This window comes from Sinohyriopsis cumingii, chromosome 17, assembly GCF_028554795.1.
Source record: "Sinohyriopsis cumingii isolate HCF-2022 chromosome 17, ASM2855479v2, whole genome shotgun sequence".
In the NCBI taxonomy this organism is placed as follows: Eukaryota; Metazoa; Mollusca; class Bivalvia; order Unionida; family Unionidae; genus Sinohyriopsis; species Sinohyriopsis cumingii.
In genome coordinates, this window is record NC_142977.1 from 73272491 (window position 1) to 73292798 (window position 20308).

Sequence of the window (20308 nt, forward strand, 5' to 3'; positions counted from 1 at the left end):
GTCCCACCCAGTCACATTATCCTTACACCGGGCCGACCAGGCCTAACACTAACCTCTTAATGCTGAGCGCCAAGCGAGGCAGCTGTTAGTACCATTTTTGTAAGTCTTTGGTATGACTCGGCCAGGGATCGAACCCACGACCTCCCGCATCCGAGGCGGACGCTCTAACCACTAGGCCACCGGAGCGGTAAGTCTTATTAAGATTATTATTACTAATTGTCAGCACATCTATTTATAAATCCTGTATAATATTATACTCATCACGTGGGTCAGAATGAACTAAAGGAGCTTTTTGCTTGAGTGTGGTGTTCGAATATCCCAAAGACCAGACGCCATGCAATTTTCTCAGGAAAGAAAGCAAATGAACTAGAAATTACCAAGCTTAAGTTGGAAGATGGAGTAATAATTTAACTGCAATTATTTTGAAATTTATGAAGAACTAAATTTAAGAACTGAAAAGTCAACCTTTACATTCAGTTACTACATTTGCGAAAACAGTATTAACTACGAAAAAAAAATAGGGTATCATTGGTATCAGGGCTGATCAAATATTGTTTCTACATACTCGTCCAAGACAAATGGTTTCATAAAATTCACTTGTCTCGCCTTACTTTTTACACGTCTCATTACTGTAATCTTTTCCAAAGATTTGATGAAATGTATGCGCTCTATTCCATAGATATAAGTAAGAAAATAATATACAACAATAATTCTTAAAAGGATTTACATTTTTCAAACATATTGGTTGATGCTACATATTTCACTGCTTCATGTGTATATGTTTTGCTGTTGGAGATGGATTTGGTGACTGCATGCATGCCCTCATTTTTGCTGTTAACTCCAGATAATTGAGACAAATCTGCGGATCTTTTCTACCATATTTCATCAGATTTGCCCTCTCATGTGTAAAGTGCATCTACTAACTACAAATACACTGGTTTAATTTATAACCTCTGCCAATTTCGGATGTTGTTTCCAATAACTGTAATCTAAGTAAATAAATTCAAACAAACGTTTTAACCATCCACTTTCACATGAAATCTATTTCTCCTGATCTTCCTTATTTCTGTCCTTTTGAAAATATTTTAGCAAACTTATTTTATTCATGTAGTAAATACAAGTTTGCCTGACAACCAATTCTAAAGTGATCACAACATTTTATCGTTTAAATACAGAGGCAGCTCATTGATTAGCGTAATCATTTCACAGTAAAGTAAATATCACGCGTGGAAGTATATTGAACTAAAAAATAAAGAATCATTACTGTCATTTAACCAGTTCTAACGAAACCAATGTTCATTTCCCATTGCTGGAAAAGAGAAGGGGTGGATGCATGATACTTGCACAGTGGGTAAACACTATGTCGTTCGCATCCAATGTGTTTAATGTCTAATAATAATATTTGCACACCCACTCCTCAAACATCGGGTAAAGAAATGTGCCCTTACATCATTGCATAATGGACATGTACAGAATTATCCAAAGCTTACAGAACACTAGAAACTACATCATTCAGGTTGTGTAAAGCAGACTCGCTCAAGCATATATGGATTAAATTTTAAAACTGTATTAGGTGTTTAAGGCGAAAGTTAAGCGATTCGTGAACAAGGGGATGGTGTTGAACGCTTTTACTTACATACAAAAACTACAGTTCCAGAGGCGAAGGAAAGTAGTGACCACGGGGCTGATTATAATATACATATTACCCAATGCTAGTTAACAACTAGTTAAAGATAACGAGACAAGAACCATCAAAGACTGCACCATTTAAGCAAAAAGCTGTTTAGTCGCTAGTTCATTAGAAGAATTTCGATTTCCATCCAAACTACGCGATAACCCCTACCCCACCCTTCCTTAATATACTTAACTGAGGTCTTGTATTATACAGATACATGACAACTTGCTGATGTAGCCATGATATTGTTTCTTAACATTCCCGAACCAACAAAGTCGTTTATATTCTGTTAACTGGAAAATACATTGCAACGAATATTGGATGACTGATATTTGCTCTTCTAAGCTATATATAACTCGCTAAATTGCTCACTCCGCTAAGATAGAACACATTGATGCGGATAAGACAGTGGTATTCCGTATATAAAAACACATGATTAAAATCTCGTTTATGAGATTAAATCTCGTTCGTACAGCCGGAGATCAAATTTGTCAGCGGCGTTACTATTGAAGGAACCGGTGATTATAGTTAGCAGATCTCGTTTTTTAGTTGAAATCTCGTTCAGTAGTAAAGACGGAGATAAAAAAAAAGGCTATCAGCGGCGTTACAGGGGAAGGAGCCGGTGATTATAGTTAGAAGACTGAGCTTCAGATGTTTTGGAGCCGTTAATTGTGATTTTTATAAACGTAGCCTTAGATTAAAAATGTGTAGTCCATATCAAAATGTAGGGAAAGATTGTAATCATCGTCATTTTAGGAGCCGCTAACTGTTGTCGGAGCTGCTAATTGTTGCCCATATCAAAATATAGGGAATATTTTATCACAGCCGGGTACCTGCGGCTTTCCAGAGTAAATAGAATAAAGCATGAAATATTGCAATAAATCTAGGGCGTGGGTTGCTTGTATTTACGTGCCCGTTGATAGCTTTGTTAGATTTTGGCAATTTTTTGTTGATCAAGGAGGGCTGGTTTTGGAAGCTATTTCCTGAACCACGTGATGAGCCAATTACTAGGAGCATAGGTTCTAAGGTACATTATTCGTGAGCCTTTATGGTATGGTGTCCGTTGATAGCTTTGTTAGATTTTGGCGATTATTTGTTGATTATGGGGAGTCAGTGTTGGGAAGATATTTCTCGAACCACGTGATGAGCCAATTACTAGGAGCGTACGTCGTAAGGTACATTATTCACAAGCCTTTATGGAGCAAGGATTAGCTTCGTAAAATGGACGCAGTCAATTTTCATTATACAAGCAATTCTCAGTGTATTTTCACATGCCTACAAAGTTATGTGCTATGAATGTGTACAACGCGTTAAACTTCGAAAACATTATCGGTGAGAGAAATTGTGCGGCCGTGATTATCTAAACTGTGATAGTTGATGTGAATCCGCAAACTGTGCCGGTCACTTAACTTGCGCGTCGTTAAGACTTTCATGGTATAACTTTTGACGACAGACATAATGTAACTTGAGCAGAATGGTAAACATTCCCAGCAAACGAAATATGCCTATGACGCTTTCTATGTTTCATACGCTCAACATGCACGGCGACGGTCACATATCGCTTTCCATTGTCCTTTAATTACTAAGAAACATACTGCGTTTATATAATAGGTATAATCCGCTTCTTGACTGACGATGGATGAGTTTGCTGGTTGATATAGGGTTTGCCGGTATATGTAAGCTGCTCGACAGAACAGTTTATAAAATAAAATATTAAGTTGCAGAAACTGTCGCTGGCAAACAATTCCAGAAATCAGTATGATTTTAAGTGAATATATCAAAACATTCTTTAAGATTTTAAAAGTTAGAATCTTATATAGCATATATTTATAATACACAAGTGTAAATAAATCTAAACGAAATTCAATAAGGAACAAAAGTTATTGACACGAGGCAATGGAAAATATGAATCAAATAATATACAGAGGATATCTACCTTTTTAGAGTAGAGATAAACACAGACCTTTGATATTCTATCGCAATACAAAGAAGATATCTACGTTTTTAGAGTAGATATATACACAGACCTTTGACATTCTATCACAATACAAAGAAGATATCTACGTTTTTAGAGTAGATATATATATACAGACCTTTGACATTATGTAAGGACTGCAGTTCCAAAGTAATCCAGAACAAATTATCATAATTCAAATATCAGAAACATCAGCGTCACAGCATTTCCAAAGTCATGGTCCGTGTAATTCACTGCCGTATAATCCGTTATTATTTACATTTTAATAAATTTATATAAGCAAATAAACATACAATTTATTTAAAATCTCCTTCATCAGAACACATTGAACTGAAAATTGAAAGAAAATGTCAACCTTGTGAAATGTCAGCCACATCTAAAATTTTAGGTGAACTGGAGGAGCCAATGTGATAATGACAAACCGGAGACATTCTCTTTGATATCTGAAACAAGATTACATCAAAGGTATTGATGGTCTACTGGCTGAAAATAATTTCACGAATTCAAGACAAGGCAATTTTTTCTTTTTTTCGTGAGTGAAAGGAATTTCAAATTCGACATTGTAGCAGCCATACTGGATGTACAATCAGCACCATTTTCGTTTTGGACAAATTAAACACCATTAGAAGACTTTCTGAGAAATCCCCATCTTGATAAGACCATCCGTCAGGAAAATTAATTACAGGTTTAAGTATATTTATTGTTATAGCCATATGGAAATTATTGGTTGAAATGTTTTCAAAAGTAATTGTTTATTAGAACTGTAATTTTCTTTACTTCTTTCATAAGCCAAATCTTTTCAAACTGATCTAGTTCTTTATGAATCAGCCAAAAAAGTTCTTTTAACAAATACTTGGCCGACATATCACTAAGTGACCTTGACACAATTATAAACAGTCTATAAAATGACGTAGGAACCACGATACATAAAGCCATTTATTTAGTTAATAATGGTCTGCTGCAGCTGTAACAGCGAGTGCCATTTTATTAAAACTTCCACTGAGAATGACAATCATGTAATCCACTGTAAATATATTTGTGAACAATTAGCCTAAGCTGACTTAACTGCTTTAAAGGAATGCCCTGCATTCTACAAAATGTTTTTGAAGTTTAAGCTAAGGAATATTTCTTTTTACAAACTTGGGTTCTGTTTCATGAAATATTTATCATGGTATGACCGTGACGGTCTTCACATTATATTTTTAAGTCATTATAATACTGTCTATGTTCCTCACTGTGGGCAAGGTGTACATTTACTAAATACCCTAGTATGACGCAAGCAACAGGACACAACGTATACGTCATAACAAGTAAATTTCTTTTGAACAAATCTATGTAACATGCCACAGCTAAGATGGTGGGATGAAGTGAGTTTGTGAAAAAACACCTACAATAAAAAAATTCCAAACCTTTTTTCTCAACAGGCATTGAAACAGCGTACATCAATATGGAGTTTGCATGCACTAAAACAAAAAATCGTAATGACCCTTATGAATAATCAGGTCGCGTGCTGCACAGTATCTGACTCGTACACAAAGCACAGCTGAAGCCGATTATGTAGATATAACTAGTTCAGTTGCTAAAACATATATAGAGTCAATGGACAAATGTAAGAATATAAATACATGGAAAAGCGGAGAGCCAACAGAAGATGTGTCGTCTATCGTGCCAGTATAAGCTTCGATCGAAGAAGCTCCAAGACACGAAAGGAGTATATATAAAAAAATAAGAAAATTCCATTCAAACACAGAAGGCAGTAGAATCGAAGTCGAGTTTTTACAAAAATATTTCTTGACAAATTTATCATAAAAGCTGACAAGCAATTGCTATCAAACACCAAAGTATGAACAAGTATTGACAAGACTCCATGACTCCCATTCATATTAAAAATCTCCCATTCATATCAAAAATCTTAGAAAAGGTTGTTCTATCCCAGCTTGTATCTCATTTAAATTCAAACAGTCTTTTTAGCAATTTATAATCTGCATATCGCCCTTGCCACAGTACTGAAACTACTCTTCTAAAAGTAGTTAATGACATTCTCCCTGCGTTGGATAGCGGAAAGATTACGGTCCTCACTCTTCTTGATTTGTCTGCAGCATTTGACACAATAGACCATGATATATTACTTCACCGTCTTCAACATGTATTTGGCATTCATAATACAGCCTTACTGTGGTTCAAGTCCTACTTAGTCAACATTACACAAATTGTATCTGCAAATGGAATATACTCCAGCCCAGGTGATCCATGTTATAGTGTTCCACCGGGTTCTGTTCTATGACCTGTTCTTTTCATTATGTACACTCATTCGCTCTCGAATGTTATAGATCATCATCCAGTGTCTCACCAATTGTACGCTGATGACACCCAAATAGACAAATCTAGCCACCCAACTGAAGTTGATGCTACCATCCAAGGGGTAGAGAGGTGCAATTATGACGTGAAATCATGGATGACATGTAACAAGCTGCATATGAATGATGACAAAACTGAGGCTATTCTGATCACAACACAAAGACTTTCTCATTCACATCCTTTACCTCAAACAATAAATATCAGCAACGCCAACATTAAATTCACATAATCAGTACGAAACCTAGGTGTTACTCTGAACAGTATTATCGCATTGCACCAACATGTCATGAACATTTGCAAGGCTGCATATCTTGAGCTGAAATGCATCAGCTCAGTTCGCAAATATCTTTCAGTTGATGCCACTAAAACACTTGTGCGTTCATTAGTATTTTCAAGACTGACTATTGTAACTCAATTCTGTCTGGGTTCATCTTAATATCTGCTCCAGAAGCTTCAAAACGTTCAAAACACAGCTGTTCGGATCATGCTTAGAGTACCACGATCAGAGCACACCTCCCCGCTGCTCTGTACCCTACACTGGCTATCCATTCGATCCAGAATCAAACACAGAATTTGTTCTCTGTGCTACGTTTCACTGTCGGACTCTAGTCCAACATACCTATACATTTCGGAATTTCGGCTGTTACAGCCTGCCATCATAATATCAATAATAATGACAACGAGCCCATCGTTTATGTGCATTAAGCTGTCAATTACACGCATTTGTCTCATGATACTGCTAGATGTTAGGTGTATTTAGGTCATTTATTGAACACAATGTGACGTCATTGATATTCGCTTACTATGATAATTAAGTTGATTTGTATAAATGATTCTTGTTACGACCATGTAGGGCAATTCTGCGCGTCGCGGAAGTGTACATTTCCTATTTTCCAAGGGAAATTTCCCTTGAAGTCCTGCAAGAGGCCTTCGAACAGAGAACGGGAACTAAAATGACCAACATAAGGAGAGAGATATATAAGGCTATAAAAGACCTTCAAAATAAGAAAATAGTGGTTCAGACTGACACAAAGGAGGCCAACAAAATCCCCGGATATTTAAAAATATTCTGGATCCTTGTACAAACTTGGTACCAAAATTGTCACCAAACTAGACCCGGTGCTCACAAAATGAGAATGTCTTCAAAAGGAAAACTACAAACACAAACAACAACACCATCAATAACACCGCAGATTCCTGATCAAACCAAATCATACGCAAATGTCGTGGCACAAAAAACATTAGATAACATGAAGGAAATTGTATCACCCTCAGTATCTCGCTCACCAAAACCAGCACAATGTCCACGTGAGAGAAAATTTCAATCCTTTTTTTGCGCTAAGGTGCAGCAAGGTAACAGAACATAATTTGACCACAATACATATGGCATATAGACTAACTAAAACACACCTAACAAAACGCAATTCATGCACTCACAAAATAAAACACAAAACACCTAGAGACCATATTGTTTTCAACATTAAATGTTTTATTTCGGCTTAAATATAATTCAAATTTTCTTTTAACAATAAAGTGTAAATAAGAAAAGCAACTGTAATATATTTGATCTACATATAGCTGTCTTTACAACAAGAGGAACATTACACCAAAGCATTTAAAACTAAACAACACAAGGACAAAATGACTTTGGCAGTCAATTTTAATATGCAAAACTACGAGATCAAAGGAATGGAATCCAACTCTGGGACTTAGCAGTTCGAAGGGTGGGTATTATAATCCTAAGTTCTAACCAAGGGAGGATAGAATCCAGGCCCACTGCCAGCCTAGGCAAATAGCTTTTCTTTTGGATAACTTAACACTATGACTTGAAGAATAAAACATTGAGAAACCCTAACAAAAAATTACACTTATTTTATACAAATTGTAATATTTTAAACACAAGCTTGTAACACAAACTGGGTGGATATGAAAACCCACACCGAAACACACATATTCCGGAACACCAGGGTGTCACCTTAAAGTTCAAACCATTTAACATGCTGGGAAGAGCTAAAGGTGTCAACAACCGGATAGGTCATTTCTGTAAACATTGGATCGCGTGTTATTTTGCGTCAAAAATTCATTATGCATCAAGAAAGAACGGTCGTACTTTAAGAAAAGTGATGTTCATAAACTGTACAAGTATACCCCACGTTTCGACTCGAAATGTATATGAAAATGTGACTTCTTGATGTCAACATGAAGACCAACTCCATGACCTTTGTGAACCTGTAACCCAGAAAATCTTACTTGCTATTTATATTTTAGGATGGAGATATACACCTTAAAAGAAATCTGCATTTTAATATAAGTTTCCAATTTTGATTTTGTCCCGCATGTACAAAATCGTCTGCTACCCAACCTGTCAACTTGCCGCTAGATCGGCATTATCAATAAATTTCTTGGCTTATAGTCCGTTTCTAAATTATTTAGTAATTTTTTCCCTTTAAGCAAGATGTTGTAAATACAGTACACACTATTCATTGTTGTTTCTCTTCCACATAATAGCTTTTTTAAATAAAAATGGTACTAATTTTTTTTCTACAAGAGCGGTTTAGTTCGCTTAATATTGCTTGCCGTTTTTTGGGATTGTTACACTTAATTTTGTAAAACTATTTATAAACATGACCTAATTAATCGATAGAACTGCTTACAGAAACAGTCCAAAGTAATGTATTTCATTTCTATAGCCCGATGGATAAACATTACATTTTTTCAAAGCTGTGCGCAGAATAGGCCGACATATCGCGAGGCATGAATACACGTGGAGTTTTTCCCGCGTGCCCAAAATATTATTTTGAACAGAATATTCTGGTTACAACTGACTCTTTTCAAATGGTACGCATTACAGTATTTTATTTTCATCAATCGGTCGTATTAAGTATGCTTTTTGCTTCCGTATTGAAACTTAGCTGCTTTTTGCGAAACATAGCAAGCAAAAATATGACATTGCTGTTGAAGAGGGTGCTTTTGCTTTTCATTAAGCCTAAACTCAAGTTTCAAAAAATCAATGGACTGCATATCAGTCTTGCTGAAAAACACATTCCATGATTCTGAAATTGTAACAACTTTTTCTGTGCAAAGATCAGAACAATTGCTATATATCAAGGTAAACCGAATACCGAAATATGGTGCGACTCTTTTTAGGATGCACAAGATTTTTTATATAGGTGAGAAGCATTTTAAGGCTGCTCGTCGTTTGGACCCGTGCACCATCTTCACTTTAGTTCGCACGTTCCTAACAAACGCTCTGCTTTTAATAATTAAACTTTAAAATGCCAGTCAAAACGTGGCATTAGTAGTCCTGGTGTCAGCCTTTTCTTTTTACTCCAATAAGAATCCGGGCGGCAGAGTTTCATTTTGTACAGGATATTTCGCACTTTGTGAAAGTTATTGAAATCCGCAAGGATCATCGTATTCGTTATGCATACGCCCACTGGCATTAGGAAGATTCAGCTCCCCCAAATGCTCTTGTTCAATCTGTATACTGAAAATATTACCAATTTTACCTTTGGTTTGCACCAAATATTGCCACTTTCGTGCTATGATTGCCATAAATGCATACTTAGTACTCGATCGGACTTGTCAAGAGCTTAGATATATTTATCTGTACAATAATGCTAAAAATATAATACGCCAATTGTTCTAGACACTTTTGCCCATATTTTTGCAACCAGCATTCGTGAACTACTGATACAATACGTATCTCACATGGCATCCGTCCGTCTACGGGAGACGATGTCGTAGCTCCAAAGTAAGCTTTTGTCTATCCTTCTTTCTAGTTCTCTTTCCAACTTGTTTTATTCTTCTCTCTTCCTCTGCGTTTTGAACTCCCTGCCTGACAGCTAGGCGCCAGCTGGAACGGTTGTTTGCACAGCTCTCCCAGTCGTTGACATTGATGTTTGCCGTCTTCATATCCTTCTTGCAAACATCTTTGTAGCGCAGATGTGGTCGTCCAGTTGGTCGTGCACCTTCTGCTAACTCCCCATATAACAGGTCCTTGGGAATGCGACCTGGGTCCATTCTTTTGACATGGCCAAGCCAGCGAAGGCGCCTCTCGCTGAGAATGGAGAACATGCTGTTAATGTTGGCGCGTTCTAGAACCTCTGTGTTGGGTACTTTGTCCTGCCACTGGATGTGCAGAATGCGCCGCAGACATCTCAGGTGGAATCTGTTGAGTTTCCTCTCGTGTCTTGCATAGGTGACCCATGTTTCGCTGCTGTAGAGAAGTGAACTGAGTACGCAGGCTTGGTAGACACGCAGTTTGGTCTTCTCTGTGAGGTTGGGGTTGTTCCAGACTCTCTGGTTAAGTCTGGCCATCACTGCTGCTGCCTTGGCAATCCTGCCGTTCACCTCAGAATCAATGGAGAGTGAGCTGGAGATGTTAGACCGGAGGTATGTGAAGTTCTCGACAACTTCAAAGTTGTACCCATCGATAGTGACAGAGGGAGGTGAGTCTGAGTCCTGCGCCATGACGTTCATTTTCTTCAAACTGATGGTCAGTCCAAATTCATTACAAGCATGGGAGAGGCGGCATACCAGCTGCTGCAGTCCATCTTCCGTGTGTGATGTCAAGGCTGCATCGTCGGCGAAGAGCAATTCACGGATGAGTACCTCTGTGACTTTAGTCTTAGCACGGAGACGGGCGGTGTTGAACAGCTTGCCGTCAGCCCTGGTATGGATGTACACTCCCTCGCTGAAGTCCTTGAATGCGTACTGGAGAAGCATGGAGAAGAAGATGGCAAAGAGCGTCGGCGCAAGGACACAGCCTTGTTTGATTCCGCTGATGACTGGGAATGCTTCAGATGTTGCGCCATTGAAGCACACTGTGCTGTGCATGTTCTCGTGGAACGACATGATGACAGCAAGCAGACGTGGAGGGCAGCCGATCTTCTGCAGGAGTCTGAAGAGTCCACTCCGACTAACCAGGTCAAACGCCTTCGTCAGGTCTATCAAGGCAATGTAGAGGGGCATCTGCTGCTCGCGTCACTTCTCCTGCAGCTGACGTAGTGAGAAGATCATGTCTACAGTTGACCTGCCGGCTCGAAATCCACACTGGGACTCTGGGTAGACGCGGAAGGCTAGGATTTGCAAGCGCGCCAAGGCAACACGGGCGAAAGCCTTTCCAACGATGCTGAGGAGGGAGATGCCCCGATAGTTGTTGCAGTCGCTACGGTCTCCTTTGTTTTTGTACAAAGTGACGATTTTGGCGTCACGCATGTCCTGTGGGATGTATCCCTGTTCCCAGCAAAGGCAGAGGAGTGCGTGTAGGGGCTGGAGCAGTGCTGGTTTTCCGCTCTTGAGGACTTCAGGCGGAATGCCGTCGCTTCCAGGAGCCTTCCCACAGGCAAGGCAATCAATGGCTTTTCCGAGCTCTTCCAGGGTGGGCTGTGTGTCTAGTTCCTCCATGACAGGCAGGTCTGGAATGGCGTCCAGGGCAGTTCCAGTGACATTGTTTTGGGTTGCATATACCTCGAGATAATGCTCAACCCATCGCTGCAGTTGTTTCCCCTGGTCTGTGATGACTTCGCCCATCTTGGACTTGAGGGGGGCGGTCTTGTAGCTGTGGGGGCCTGTCGCCTTTTTGATACCCTCATACATTCCTCTTGCATCCCCGGTGTCAGCAGCTGTCTGTATACTGTGGCAAAGGTTCAGCCAGTAGGTGTTGGCACAGCTGCGGGCAGTCTTCTGGGCGTTGTTCCTTGCAATCCTGAGGGCTTGTAGTGTTCTGGGGCTAGGTGCAGCCTTGTATGCCAGGAGGGCTTTCCTCTTTGCCTCAGTCACGGGCTCCATCTCCTCCCAGTTTGCCTCATACCAGTCGACATTCTTTCGCTCCCTCTTCCCGTAAGCTGTGATGGCTGAATTGTACACAGAGTCACGGATATGGGACCACTTGGAGTCAATGGTGTAATCAGGTGTCACTTTGGTGAGGGCTTCCTTCAGTTTACTGATGAACTGCTGTGTTTTCTCTGGGTTGCTTGCAGAGCAGGTGTTGATGCGTGGGTGACCCTTCTTCTTGGCGTGGTGCAGCTTCTTGGGTAATATTCGTACCTTGCTGGCCAAGAGGGAATGGTCCGTGTCACAATCGGCACTGTGGTAGCTGCGGGTGAGGAGGACACTGGCCAGTTCTGCACGCCTAGTGATGACGAGGTCTAGCTGGTGCCAGTGGCGTGAACGTGGGTGTCTCCACGACACCTGGTGGATCTCCTTGCATTTGAAGAAAGTGTTGGTCACACATAGGCTGTGGGAGCAGCACATCTCCAGCAGTCGCTGACCATTCTCGTTAATCTTGCCCCTTCCGTAAAAGCCAAGACAGGTGGACCAGGCCTCATGGTCAGCTCCCACTCTAGCACTGAAATCTGCTAGTAAGTAATAAAACCTCTTTTCTCATCCTCTATCAAAACAAAAAATATTTTCCCTAAAATTATATCCTGGATATTATATTTAAAGTTTGTCTTTACGCAGTTTTCATTAACATACAAACGTAGGTTAGGTTTCATGCACCTCAGCTTTTTTTACTAAAAGAAATATATATATATATATATATATATATATATATATATATATATATATATATATATATATATATATATATATATATATATATATATATATATATATATATATATATATATATATATACACATGTGTGTGTGTCTGTATGTTATTTAAATAATATTATTCAGAGGACGTTTTTCGTAAGAAGTGATAATGTATTAAAAGTATATTGTGGGATTTGATCTACGCCGTCAATTTAAAGCGATGACTTTTCATATCTTTACTTCCTTTTTACCTGTGAATATTGGATAAAGTATTGCTATTTATAGTAACAGGGTTTTTCCATTTGCACATACCATTATTCCAGGGATTAAGCCTCAAAGCCAAGCTGCAGGACACTGTATTTAAAATTACATGTACTTTGCTTGTCCGATGAAGAAGTTTTTAAATATTTACTTTTTGATTACATGAGTTGTCATAGATGTGTATTGATTACACTTCCTGGTTAATAGTACAGGTATACACATAAGAGTATACAGGTGAGTGATTTTCTACCTTCACTTGATAACACCATTGTGTATCTTCCATTATGATATGTACAGCAATAACGTTTCCTTTGGAATAGATTTTCCTTTGTCAACAATCACACTCTATCACTTTTTTATATTCTGGTACGGATATATTTTGTATTGCAATATGTAGTAAAGGAAGTTCACAATTCCGAAAGACTGTTTTTCTTTGTGATAAAACCTCTTGTCTAAAGCATTCACACCAACCCCTTCCACTAATTAGTATTTAGTGCCACTGTATATATTACTGAATTATATCTGGCAAAGGATGACAGTCCTTTCTGCCAGATAAGATGAAAAATATAGCATTTAAAGTACAAAACGTGACAAGAAAGGCACCAACACTAACGTATCAAACTATTGTTTGTTGTGTCCCTTACGACGGTGACGGGGCTACGTGTGGCCGTGTGGTCTAAAGCGCTCTTCGTTACGGATCACTGCCATCTCACCTCTGTCTGTGTGGGTTCGAGTCTCGGATTCGGCTAATGTGGGTATGTGAGAAAGCTTGCCAGTTGCTTCACGTGGGTCGGTGGTTTTATCCGGGGTTTTCTGTGTTCTTCCTCCACCATTAATACTGGCCGCCATGTATAGCCTCTCATGTGCTGAAAAATGGCGTTAAACCCTACATCAACAACAACTACGACGGTGACCTATTTACATGTTAACTTCTTTGTTAGTTACGTCAGTTTCATTTTGTCGCCGTTTTTACTACTGTGTGGAGGTCGATTGTGGATAAACCGCATATGTGCTACGTAATGGTCCTGATCCACAATGTAGAAGGCTAGAAAAGCTGAGTACAGCACAGACAGACTGGTCTCCATTGATATGTATCATGTGCACGTTGTTTTTCGTATCAATGGAACAATTATGACAATATACTATATGTTCATTATTCATTGTGCAGAAATGACTTTACTAATCCGTTGATAATAATGTATTTGCTACACATTTGCGGATAAATAGTAAACATAATAGGAGAAGTACCTGCTAGCATACCTGAGGAATTTTATTGTACTCTATCTGACTTATTCTGAGCGGATTTTGTATTCAAAACGATTGAGTCGGTTAATCTGGAAACAACCAAGTGTATTGCAAACTACTAATTTGAACCTGACAGGTACTTATCTTTATGTCCCCATTTCTATACATAAGGATAGACTGATTCAGTTTTGTATACCGATCATCTAAGATTATTATCTCTATATGAAACCTGGTTTCCCTGAGGGTACGTAGCTCATCTAGCAAACAACTGATTGCACTGTTCGTTTCTTTGGTCATTGGTCCACACTGGCATTTTGTATATGAGTACTGCGAAGCATCAGGATGAACTCTTTACATGCCTACCCAGTGTGTCCGCTATAAAATTCAGTTTTTTGCTATTCAAAATCCCCTTTGCAAATTGATAAGTATCTTCCTGCTATTTTTGGAAATTAGAGCATTACAAATAAATGTTTAGCTTCTTGAACACTGAAAGTTTAGCCACTCATGTAACAGCGATTGTAATATAAAGAAATATAAAGAAAGAACAATTACGAATCGATGAGAGGTAATTCAAACATTTTTATGTATTTACATTGATCAACGTCATTAGTCTATTTAATTTAACATTACTACCAACAATACATTTGTTTTTATCCAGCATCTCTCTTTCCCCTTTCCGTTGAACAGTTTGACTTAACCTTTACCATTATTCATATTTCCATAAATATCATCGCATGACACTAGCGAAAATCCACCACACTCGCCTTTTCACGGATATTAACCCGTAAGTTGCTACGATTGTCGACAGAGGGAGGGAATCTGATATGCTGACAGACAAACCAACATTGAGAGTGAGAGAGGCGAGAGAGAAAATGCGACAATGTGGTTAAACTGATATACTGACAGACAAACCAAGAAGGGGAGGGAGAATAAAATCAGATATGCTGACAGGCAAACCAACATTGAAGGATAGGGAGCGAGAGAGACAAGGTGGTAAAACTTATATGCTGACCGACAGAGACAGACAGACGTTGTTTGAGGGTTGTGGGAGAATTACCATTAGGACATGCTATTGTTAATCTATATGTTTCTCTGTTGGTCAATTAGTCTGCTTAGTGACCAACTAAAACATCGAGAGAACGGTGTGTGGCTGAGCACCCTTCTGACATTTTTTAAAACGTTACTATAGGTTTAAGAAAAATAAACAGCAACAAAAAACATTAAATAACTGACAGTATATGTTCCTCGTCGGCTAAAAATTTACAGTCTCTAATAATTCTAATTTTTATAAATGAAACGGGTTTTCTGCAATACGATTGGCTGTAAACGGTCATTTGATATTGATCTGGTATTTTTTACACATCGATAAATTATGGGACTACTTTCGGTTTTTGTGCTGTTTGCAATATAAATAAACATTACAGACACATCATTGTGAAACGACTGTTTCATTTTTTAGATTTTGTATTCAGCAAATAAGTATAAATTATACTCTTTTTATAGTTTTTCAAATATTCTTTGATTGAAATACATAGTTTACAATTTGGCATTCATCTGCAACATAGTCGCGCAAAATGGCCGATTACGAGATTGATACATTCCCTCACTCAGTACCCCATGACCTTAGTCACCTTAGCCATACACACCAAAAACAATAATAGCGTTTGAACTGGGCCAGTAAATTTTAAGGCCGCTGAGAGATAAAAAACAACAGTCGAGAAATTATCTGAGGAGGATTTAAAACTATTGAAATAAATCAATACTCAGAGGCAACTAAATGAAACACAATATGGAACATTGGCGTTTTCAATGGTAATTTTTTTCATATTAAATTTCTTTGCTTATTAAATAAATGTGTGGGTGTTGGTGGTATGGTGAACATTGCTACTTACACAAAAATAAAAACAAATATTTATGAAGCCATTATTGAAAGAATGAATAAAGTTTTTAAATGGTAAAATTGCCATCTCCACCAATGTGACTTAACACCATTGAAAAATTATCTAATAATCCATAAAGGTAATTGCTTTGCTAATCTAAATTATTTTGGACATGTAGTCATTAATTCATTCCAGCACTCCAGCACTCAACTATGCAACCAAACAAAACATATGACCGGTTTTGCGAGCAACTCTACATTTAGCAACTGCACAATTAATTTCACATTAGATAAATGATAGGATCTTGTTAAGTATTAACGCTGATGAAAAAGATATAAAATGTATAGGACATATTACAATTTGAAAAAAAGAATGTCATTGTTTATGAAAAGAAATGTGCTGACACCAGGGGAGGCCATTGCCTAAGATGTAAAGTATGAAGTTGCCGAATAAACTTTATTCGGCAACTTCATACTTTACATCTTAGGCAATGGCCTCCCCTGGTTTCATAATAACAAACGTGACTGACAGTAGTTACATCTCATTTGACATTAGATCACTGAACGGGTCTTCATAAGTATTAACGCTGTTGAGAATGATATAAAATGTTATTCCTGTACACAATTTAGTTAATTGTTACCTTTAAGTTAGTAAGGGATAGCATCATCTTGTTCATATTTCCATGTTGTTCATTGATAAAAGCCATTATGACTTAAAGTTTGACTGGAAATTTAATCTAGCACACTTGTTCTTTCCGTATCAGCTGTTATTATGGAAGGTCATAGTCATCTGACGTAGCAGATGGTGCTGACTGAACAAGAATGTTGTAAATAAATTAAATGTGTTGAAATCACCGGTAGACATTGCCTAATATGTAAAGTATGAAGTTTCTGAATAAACGGAAATGTGACTGTACGAGTGATTCTGTACAGGTTATGTATTATATGGCGATGTAAAACGGCGAATGAAAGGAAAGTACGCGCTACTTAAATTGGAATGCATTGTTGTTGGAATAAGTGGATTTGACGAAAGAAAGAACGAAATTGCAATTATTAGGATTAAATGATCATGGTTAGGTATTTATCGATGTGTAAATTGTACCTAATTACTCACAAAGTTAATATAAAGTCCTTCGGACTTTGTTTACTTTGTGAGTGATTAGGCAACATTTACACATCGATAAATACCCAATCATGATCATTTAATCCTAAAATAATTAATCAGTGGAAATTCACCATTGTCATATATAATCGATAGCATACAGTTGAAAGAAATATTATATATGCGTTTTTACCCGACATGGGCTGATTACAATTTAATGAACTAATACGGTTGCAATATCCAATATCTTTATACCATCACTTTAAAAGCCGTGATTTCTTTATGTAATAATTTATTGTTTCCTATTCGTGGCGTTCAATTGTGATACAACTTTGTTTGATCCTCATATCTTGGTAACATTTATATAAAAATGCATGGCAAGTAACCGGTTTCGTATAACGTAGAAGTAAAGAAGAAATAGCTCAGTCGGATGAAAATTAACCATCAAACAATCGACATTGAAATTAATTGAAGTAGCTTTTAAAATATGATAAATTATGCATGTTTTCAAAATGTCTACCATTACAGAAGGATGGTTTCGTAACAGGATAAGTACATTCAGTAGATCAATGCCTGTAATATGTGTCAGTCACAAAAGAGACAGGATATTGTTTCAGCGCATAATATAAGCAGAGGGTAAAGATCATTCGTGACAATATTTACTGTTTTAAGCAGCGTCTTTCTAGCCAAGGTCTAGTGTGAAATCTTTAAATACATTCATTTGAGATCTGGACACGTTGTGGTTTAATATGGAGGTATACAATATTAGAGTCAATATTGTTTCTTCCATAACACTGAAATGAACATTTTAGCTCTTACAGATGCAGAGTAGCTGATACAGCGGGTGAAGCAATGTTGATTTCCCACGTTTGATAGCTTCAGGCGGGATCCTGTTGCTACCTGGTGCTTTGTTGTTTGGGAGGGAGCCGATGTCTTTCCTGAGCTCCTCTAAGGAGGACACTTTGTTGAGCTCCTCCATGGTGGGCAATATCTGTATTCTGTTAAGGGCAACATCGGAGACCGACGTTTCTCTGGCTCTGAGTAGTGCTTCACCCATCTGGCCATCTGTTGCCTACGATCTATGACTTTCTCTCCCGTTAGAAAGTTCAGGGGGGTGACCCATTTCGCTGTAGGGTCTATGGCTTTCTTAAAGCCACTGTACACGCCTTGAATGTTTCCAGTCTCGGCACTACGCTAAATTCCTTCACAAAGTTTCTGCCAGCACTCCTTTGCGCACCGTCTAGCAATGCTTTGGGTGGTGGTTTGGGCACTTGTAAGGGCAGAAAGCATCCGTTTATTGGAGGATTTTAATTTGTCCTCAATTATTGGTTCCGTCCTTGAAAGGTGTGTGTTGAACCAGTCCTGGCTGGACCGTTCCTTCTTGCCAAACGTTGACATGGCTGTGCTGTAGATGGCACCCTTCATGGCGTTCTACTTGGCTGTGACATCGTGCTCTGGCAGGTCATGAAGAGCCTGGTCCAGAGCGGACACAAACACCTTCACCTTGGAGGGGACCGACATCTGCGCATAGTTGATGCGAAATCGACCTTTTGGTTTGGATCGGTGTAATGTGTGTGGCTGTAGGTGCACCCAGCAGCTCACGAGGGCGTGGTCGGAGTCGCAGTCTGCACTATAGTAGCGTCTGGTGGAGAGGAGGCTGATATGGGCAGAGCGCCTAGTGATGACCTAGTCGAGCTGGTGCCAGCGATGAGACCTGGGGTTCTTCTAAGACACTTTGTGTTGTGGCTTACACTTGAAGAAGATTGTGTAACACACAGGTCATGGTAGATGCACAGCTGCAGCCGTCCCTGACCATTTTCGTGTGTCTTTCCAGTGCCATTGTGACCACAGCAGGTAGGCCATGACTCGTGGTCCACACCTACTATGGCATTAAAATCACCAAGGTGGAATAGTGGCTCGTCTTTAGGGCACCTTTTTATCTAATTGTCTAGTTGCCCATATAACTGATCATGATGGTGTTCTAAAAATATAATGGTAGGGGCGTAGACACTGTGGATGTTGACAGGACCAGTAACAGTGGCAAGGCGGATGGACAAGAGGCGATCATTGCCCCCTGACGGAGGCACAACTGAGGCCAGAAGGGTGTTTTTAATGGCGAAGCCAACTTCGTGCTGATTGGGCTCCTCAAGTTCTTGACCCTTCCATAAGAAGGTGTAGTTTTCCTCTCTGAGGGAGCCGCTGAAGGCGAGCCTGATTTACTAGAGGGCAACTATTCTTAGATTTAGTCTGGTGAGTTGTATGGCGATGATGGCGGTCTTCCTGGTGTCGTCCACCTCTCTGAGGTCGTCAGAGATGCCTGTGAACATGGTGTGCACGTTCCAGCTTGCGAATCGAAGAACTGCAGTCTTCTTTGTTGGTTTCTAGTTCATTTTTGTCTGGTGTGAAAATTCCGCCTGCTTGTCATGCTGAGCAGCACACAGAGCTCCAGCCACACACCGGAGTAGGCAGACGTTTGCGGGCCAACTTCTTACTGATTGGGGGCTGCACGGCTTGAGGTGGGCGGTAGTCGGCCAGTGGGACGGCATGATCCCTCACACCGTCGAGGCGGACCGGTGGCGCCCATTCCCTACGCCAATCGGGTGGGGCTTATAACCCGTAGACTGCCAGCCTCTATGTTGTTTCCAGCGAGGCTGAAGTGACTTCTCCAGGGCGCAAGCCTGGGAGTGGTGTATGTGATCCTGCGCTGCCCTGACATCAGTTTTCCCTTTCTTTTCCCTGCTGGTGCGGCCCATAGGAATGCTGAGCATGACAATTGGCACCAGGTCGGATGCAGGAGTTGAAGGAAGGAAGTTGTAGTTGACACCCAGCCGCCTTAGGAGCTCCACCCCGGATTTTCTGTATGGGTTTACTCCCGGAGCCTTTCCTTCTCCCGAAGATATCCACAAGGCAGGGGACCTTTGAATCAGAATTCCCTTCTCCTAGATAAACTGCCTGACAAGGCTAACGAGCTTCATCTGCATGGGTTAGGAATCAGATTGTTCCATATGCCAGTAACCTCCTGCCCAGCAGAACCAGACATTGCTCACGTGGCCATCGCAGGTGCATTACCTGGAAAGGAGAGGCTGTGAGAGACGTTTCACTTTTCTCTGGCGAGTGGGACGTCAGGCCCAGATCTCTCTCATCCCTAAAATCCATCAACTTATACGGTGTCAACAACTTTACTTATCTGAGATTAACCATCAGCAACACTCTCTCGCTCAATGTGGAGCTAGACAGAAGGCTTGGAAAGGCAAACAACATCATGGCCCGA

General features: G+C 39.5%; 1 protein-coding gene across 1 annotated transcript in view; it reads left to right on the top strand.

Moving 5' to 3' along the window:
* The first annotated feature begins 12883 nt into the window (after positions 1–12883).
* The window catches only part of LOC149779234 (uncharacterized), a 56272-nt gene continuing 48847 nt past the window's right edge, over positions 12884–20308 (top strand). Inside the window, exon 1 of the mRNA XM_089939817.1 lies at positions 12884–13045. The gene's annotated coding sequence lies outside the window, so the exon portion shown is untranslated. The remainder of the gene's footprint in view (positions 13046–20308) is intronic.